Below are 8,190 nucleotides of genomic sequence, written 5' to 3' on the forward strand. Positions count from 1 at the left end.
GTCAAAAGGGGTCAGGCCCAACGGGCCGAGCCGCCAGCCCAACACATATAAAGGGGGTCGGGATAGGGTTTCCAACCCATAGATGCGATGTAGCTCGGCCTGTTTTCTGTGCTATCTTGACGGGTTACAAGGCTGGTTAGAGTGGGCCAACCCGCAACCCGTTTCACCCCTAATTATGTGTGTTTCCTCCAGTTCAAGTCATTGTGTTAGTGTGAATCATTGATTCATTTTTTTATTATGTTCTTTGTGTGCGAGTGCGAGAGAGCTACTCACTTCTTCTCTTTCATTAGCTGAACCCAAATACAATCCCAATTCAAGCATCTCATCTTCTTTTCCTCAACTTAGATTAAGATTTCTTCTTCATTGAAGCCTGTATGCAAAAAAGACCATCTTCTTCAATTCTCATCTTTGTGACACCAATCTTGCATGAAGGGAGGGGAAGTCACTGTTGAACCTTCTCTTCAACAACCACCAATTTCAATGGCAACGAAGGTTGACGTGGTGGAGAGGTTGGTTTCTTTGTCCTGAATTTTCCCTAATAATGAAAGATTGGCCCTACTTTCTGTCTATAGTGTTTGCTCATTTCACTTGCCGTGAAAAAGAACAACAATCACTTTGGGTTCGTGGAATCGCGACACAAATTGGAGTATGCTCTTTTCAACTGTTGGAGGGTGTGGGCATTGATCTACTAAAATTCTAGGTACTATTTTGTATAAAAGTTTTATTGTTTGGAGATTTTGTTTGAAGTGTGTATGTGTTGGAAAGAGTAATTATGTCTATAATTATGTCTGTAATTATTGCTATTTTGAGTGATCTTGAAACTATTTTTTATTCGAGATTTTGTTTGAAAGTATGTATGTGTCATTTGAAGTGTGTATGTGTTGAAACAAGTATAAATTTGTAACTGGAATCACGAGTTTGACGCATGACTGTGCTTGGTAGCTGTTTTGATTGACCTTGAAAGTGTTTTTTATTGAGTTTTTTGAACCTGTTTGATTGAGCTTACTGAAACCTGTTGCATTTTGAGCTTGTTGGAACTATTTTCATTGAGGTTACTTGAAATTATAGTGAGTTGAGTTTGCTGAAACTAGTGTTGTATATTTTTTTTATAGTACATTGTTGTTGGGATAATTGATTAATAATGGACGACTCTGTTAGTAAACATGTTAGTGAACCTGTAAGTAAACATGTTAGGGATGTCCATGAGGTTGAAGATATTGTTGATAAGGAAAGTGTTAAAGTGAATAAGAAAAAGGAAAAGACAACAACTTCTGATTGTTGGAAGTTTTTTACTAAGATAGGGGTTGTTGAGAATGGGAAAGAGAGGGCACAATGTAATGGTTGAAATAAAAAATATTTATTTGGGAGTAAAAAGTATGGGACCTCTCATTTAAAGCGTCATATTGAAAAATGTAACAAAATCAAGTTTAAAGATGTGAGTTAGATGATGATGGATGTGCAAGGAAAATTAAAATCCAAAAAAATAGATCAAATGGTGTCTCATGAGTTGTGTGCTAATCTTATTCAGACATGGTTTACCATTCAAGTTTGTTGAGTATGAAGAAGTTAGGACTTGGATAACCAACTTGAATCCCGGTGCTACTTTGGTGTCTATAAATACAATTAAGAGTGATGTTTTGAGAATATTTATGAGAGAAAAATACTTGTTGAGGGGAGAGTTGATAAGCATTATGTGCTAATCTTATTCAGACATGGTTTACCATTCAAGTTTGTTGAGTATGAAGAAGTTAGGACTTGGATAACCAACTTGAATCCCGATGCTACTTTGATGTCTATAAATACAATTAAGAGTGATGTTTTGAGAATATTTATGAGAGAAAAATACTTGTTGAAGGGAGAGTTGATAAGCATTCTATCTAGGATTTGTTTAACTTCGGATTTGTGGACATCTTGTACTATAGAGGCTTACATATGTTTGACAACCCATTATGTTGGTAGTAATTGGAATTTGTCTAGCAAAATTCTAAACTTTTGTCATTTGCCTCCACTTGACATTGGATTTGAATTATGTAAGAAGATAAATGAGTTTTTACATGATGAGGGCTTGAAAAAAAATTATTTTCCATCACTTTGGACAATGCTTATAGTAATGATCTTTTGGTCAAAACCTTAAAAGAGAAACTTGTTTTGCAAAATTCCTTACTTTGTGATGGTGAGTTCTTCCATGTGCGTTGTTGTGCACACATTTTAAACCTCATTGTGCAAGAAGGATTGAAAGTGATAGGTGATGGTGTGGATCTAATAAGGGAGAGCATCAAGTATGTTACTGGATTTGAGAGAAGAATGATAAAATTTAAGCAATGCATTGAGCAAGTTGAGGACATTGATGCAAAAAGTGCTTTGTGTTTAGATGTTCCAACAAGATGGAATTCAACATTCTTGATGCTTCAAAGTGTCCTTCAATACCAAAGAGTCTTTGGAAGTTTACACTTAGTTGATAAGAATTACAAGTATTGTCCATCCGAGAAATGGAAGAGAGCAGAAAAAAATGTGTACTTTCTTGATGCCATTTTATTATCACAACTCTTATTTCTGCCTCAAGTTATCCCACATCCAATTTATACTTCTTACAAGTTTGGAATATTCAAAATCTTTTAATGGAAAAAGGAAAAGATGAAGATGACCTTATAAGACAGATGACTGAAAGGATGATGATCAAATTTGATAAATACTGGGATGAATATAGTGTGGGCCTTGCATTCGGTGCTATTTTAGACCCAAAAGTGAAGTTGGAAACATTGGGATATTGTTTAGAGAAAATTGATCCCCTTTCTTGGGAAGCAAAGGTAGATACCATCAATGAGAAGTTGTACAATGTTTTCTCTCAGTATTATACAAATACTTCAAGTTCAACTAAAGCAAAGCATAGTAATATCTCAACATCTTCTGGTTCCTCCAAACGTCCACATTTTGATGTAAGTTTTCTAACCATAGCACAACCATTGTAGTTTAATTATTATTTATGATGGTGACTTAACTATTTTTTTCTTCTCGTGTTAGGAAATTAAAAAGCACGAACTTCAAGCTGCAATAGAAATGGGAGGGAATCAACTAGACGTATATTTGGATGAGCCAATATTAGATCTTGACTTCACAAAGCCTATGGATGTTCTTGCATGGTGGAGGACTCATAGTAAATGTTTTACAGATTTGGCATTGATGGCAAGGGATTTGCTAAGTATCCCAATCACTACAGTTGCATCTGAATATTCATTCAACATTAGATCAAAATTTTTAAATAAGTATAAAAATCAATTGTTACCAGAATGTGTTAAAGCACTTATTCATACTTCAAGTTATAAGCATGACTTTTTGTGAAGGTAATTTTTGTAATTTAGATTCACTAAATATTTTATCTTTTTTGAACTTAATTTTGATATTCTAACTTTTTCTTTTATTTACGTGTCATGTTTTCACAAGATGATGAAGTACCTCACACAGTCACACATTGGAGAACATAATGACTGTTGATTAAGTTTCTGATTTAACTATGTACCGTTTATGATGATAGCCCATTCGATGCATCTTGTTTTGCTTGTAATTGTGGTGTAGTGTTTATGAGTTAGATATCTAGTTTATGTTGATTGTATTTAAATTACAAGGGATAATAGAACTTGCACTTTTTATGGTGTTGTTGGATTGGATAATATAATAGAAACTTCATTTTTTATGGTGCTTTTGGATTGGATTTAAAGTTTATGTATGCATAGCTTGATGTTAGTGACTTTTTGCAGGTTGCAGAGTATTTGTTTCATGCCATGTTTTTCACTAACTATGGTTGTGGGTTTTAGTGTGTAATTTATTAAGTCACCTTGTGATGAATATAATTTGTGATGCCACTAAAAAATTGTGATTCTTTTTATGTGATTGACTTTGTTGGATATGATTTGGAGTGAATACCAAACCTCATCTTGTGTTTCCTTCATTTGATGGAAACATTTTGGAGTGAAAAATGTCATTTTGAATGTGGGTTTTTGTGTGACATAGATATCATATCAGAGTTGTTTAGAGCAAAATTTGATTGAACTTATTGTACTGCATAAATATCTAGTTTCATCTATGACAGGAGCAACGAAATTCTTACATAGATTTATTAGACTTAAAGTGTTGTATTGTATGGATATTTAAAACATATAATTGTAGTCAATTTTTTTAGCCACTGTAACCATGCACTAGGCCACTACAACGATGCTTTTTATTTTTTATTTTTATTTTTCTGCTTCTGATTCATTAATACAAATTTTCGAATTGTGCATACACATGTTCATATTGAAATGGGTTGCAAAAATTGAGATTTACCCAGCTACCATTTTCCCAAAATTCAAAAAAAAAAAAAAACAAAAGCTGGCGGGCCAACACGTCAACCCACCAGCCTAAAAGCTCGCCCCTTGACGGGTCAGATTGATGTTTTCAGCCCACTTCTGTCAAACGGGTTGGCCCGTCTCGGCATGTTTTCAGATTTGATTCTCTATCTTTTGATGCTTGATTTTCTCCTCTTTTTGTGCTTATAATTTTTGTTTTTCTCTTTCTTCCCTGGCATCACATCATTCTTCAATTTGGCATCATCCTTTATATTTCTTCTTATATCAGCATCATCTTCTTTTCCTTTGTTAGGTGTGGATTTCATTGTAGTGGAATTGGACATTTTGTGAATATTAGAATGTGAACCTTCATCTACTTTCTTCACTTGGACATCTACTTTCTTCCAAAGATATTTATTTTCTGATTTTGATCCTTCTTTCATACTCACTTTATTTGTAGCTAATTTCTCCTTCATGAAGTCCAACACAAATCTTTTGTCTTTCATGTAGACTTTGAATACTTCTATGTTGTTAGCATTTTTTTATCACACAAACTTTATTTTCAAAGGAGACCTTGTAATCTTTCTCTAACATGTGAGCAACACTTAACAAATCCTGGGTAATCTCAGGAACATATAAGACATCAAAACTTAATTTGATACCTGAATGAGTTTTAATTGAAATTGTTCCTGTACCTTTCACAACAAGTTGTTCTCCATTCCCAATTCTTAACTTGGAAATATTTGATTTATCGAGCTCCTTGAAAAGTTCTCTATCATGAGTCATGTGGTTTGTGCAACCACTATCTATAATCCAATCTTTTGTAGATTCATTGGTTGTGACACATGATGTTGTAAGAAGTAGTTCCTCCTCTGTTTTATCCTCTACAATTTGAACATCTTCTTGAGAATCTTGGGATACCTTTTCCACATGTCCCAATTGACCGCATTTGTAACATTTGACATCTGGCCTCCACCAACACCAATTAGGTTGATGACCTTTTTTCTTGCAATGGGGACAAGATGGAAAAACCTGTGTTTGTTGTATTTGCTCCTTCTATTTTTTTTAACTATGAGAGCATTCTCTTCAGTGTAATTTAAATTACCTTCAACCGCCTCATGATCTTCTCTCATCAATCTTCGTTGTTCTTGTTCTTGCAAGGCATGTATCACCTCTGTCAAGGTAATTGTAGACAAATCTATTGTGCTTTTTGAGGAAGCAATAGATGCCTCATATCTTTCCGGCACCGTCACCAAAATTTTCTCAACGAGTCTAGAATCTAGAAACTCCTTTCCCAACAATTTTATTTTGTTGGCAATACCCAACAATTTGTTTGAGTATTCTTTAATTGTCTATGACTCTTTCATTCTTTACATTTCGAACTCCCTTATCAAGTTCAAAACTTTCATGCCTTGAATCTTCTCGTTCCTTTCATATTCTGCTTTCAAGTATTCCCAAATTTCTTTAAGAGACTTTAGAGTCATGATCCTGGTCTTAATCATTTGTGAAACACTTGCAAACAAGTATGATTTTGCCTTTGCCTTTCTCATTTTTTTGTCTTTATGCGCTTTTATTTGAGCCACGATGAGATTTTCGGACAAGGGAACATCATCTTCCTCCAAGACTTCCCATAGATCTAGCCCCTCTATATATGTTTGCATCCTTACTGCCCATAGATCATAGCTTTCACCATCAAAGAGTGGAATAGCGACGTGTGACATATTTCTTTCCATTCTATCGGCAGTAAGAACAATGACTCTTGATACCCTACATATAGAGCAAAATATAACATAATATCACGTATAAAATATTTAGAATATTCAACTCCTAATCTAAAATAATAACTAATTTTTAAAACTGAAATATATCACTAAAATTGAAATATTTTCTAAAAACTAATTTAAATAAAAAAAATATTAAGTAACATGACATATTTATATATATTATATTCAAATCACTTAAATTTTCAATTGAAAACTTTTTTTTTTCACTTTTGACATGATATATATATATATATATATATATATATATATATATATATATATATATATATATATATATATATATATATATATATATATATATATATATATATTTCCACAATTATTTAAAAATTGAGAACGGTACAAATAGATTCATTGACAAAAAGTAAAAACAATAAATGTTCACAAAAATAAATTCATATCTAAAAACCTCCCCAACATAACCAAGTCACCCAAATTTTTCACTAATCCATATTTTTTCGTATAACTTTCCCAAGTTCTAAGTTATCAATGAAATGTATAACTTGTAAGTATAACTTTTAAATAATTATAACTATTGAAAGTTATTAATGAAATGTATAACTTCTAAGTATAACTTTTAAGTAACTATAAGTATTGAGTTAGTTGTTGAATAACTTTATATATTTATTACATTTAAAAAGAAGTAACAGAATATTATAATAATCAATGCCATTGTAGTTAATGAAGTCATTTGACGCAAATGAATGTTCATCATCCTCATAAAATAGCCAATTTATGACCCACTTTATTAATAAAACAACAAAAATAACGATAGTAATATATTTGTATTTAAGTTAAAAATAAAAAAAGTTATGATTAAAGTCCCTTATAAGAAATTGGTCTTGAGATCGTTTTTTCGGCTTGAAGAGAAGTAATCTTCTTAAGCAAATAAATTGAAAAAAAAAAATGGTTTATTAGAAAAAATATTTTAGTGGGTTCATTGAGGAACGATTTCTTTCCCTTTGATTATTATTAAATAAGGAGAAATGACAATATTCTCTTTCAAATTATGCGGAAAATCAAATATTTCATGATCTCTAATGATTAAAGCATATCTCTCTTGAAAAATAGAGTCCACTAAAATTAAAAAATTTTAATTGAAAAATTTAAGACACTGTGCTATCATATATGCATGTCAACATCAGTGTTAAAAAGAAAGTGTGAAACATTATAAAAGTGTGAGAGTTCCTGCGTGGGGTATTGTGAAAAGTTGAGGTCTCTCTAATCTAATAGTATCACACTAAATTATTCATAAGAAAAGACAAGTTATCTTTTGGTCTCTCTTTTATAATTTCTCTTATTTCTCTCTCTCCTTTCACACCCTCACCCTAAACTCTAGGGTTAAACCATTTCCATTCATTTTTTTTTCTTTTTCTTGTTTATCTATTTTCATATATTCAAATTTCAATTGGAAATATCATTTAATAATCTATTAATACCTACATAAAAAGGGAAATGTCAAAACTCCACCAAAATTGTTTCTACAAACGACATGATCAATAAAATTCTAACATCTTCGTCTGTGTTGATTTCAATTTAAACAATATTAAACATTTTTTAAATAACTTGAAGAAACTAATTTCTTTTCAAGGTCTTATTTAAATATAAAAGAATGTTAAAATAGTAAATTACTCATTTGGTTACTTTACATTTTAAAAGAATTCATACATCTTATGAGCCATTAAATTGTGTATACAACTAACTCCAAATTTGGATTTATTGAAACCTAACATGGTTTTGTAACCTCACCATAGGTAGGCTCCAACTTTGAGAAAAATAATGCAAAATGTATTAATAGAAAAAAATTGAAATTAAAAAACTTTTTGAAATCAAGTAAGATAACAATTTGGATTAGACTCGACAGACTAATCAGTCAACTTGTAGAAAAAAAGGTGGATCAGGTTAAGAATTTAGGCTCATTAGCCTGTATTAACCCGATTCGTTTGGCCTGTTAGTCCGTTGGGTTGCAGAACATGTTGATCATCGGCTGGTTCGTGGCCTGTTAACATCAAGTAAAATCCTCTTTATTAATAATTAACATGAATAATGAAACCAAAGTTCTTAAGAGTTTATTTTGATGAATG

Source organism: Vigna unguiculata, chromosome 7 (assembly GCF_037176805.1).
Source record: "Vigna unguiculata cultivar grain cowpea cultivar isolate G323 ecotype 2 chromosome 7, ASM3717680v1, whole genome shotgun sequence".
Classification (NCBI taxonomy): Eukaryota; Viridiplantae; Streptophyta; class Magnoliopsida; order Fabales; family Fabaceae; genus Vigna; species Vigna unguiculata.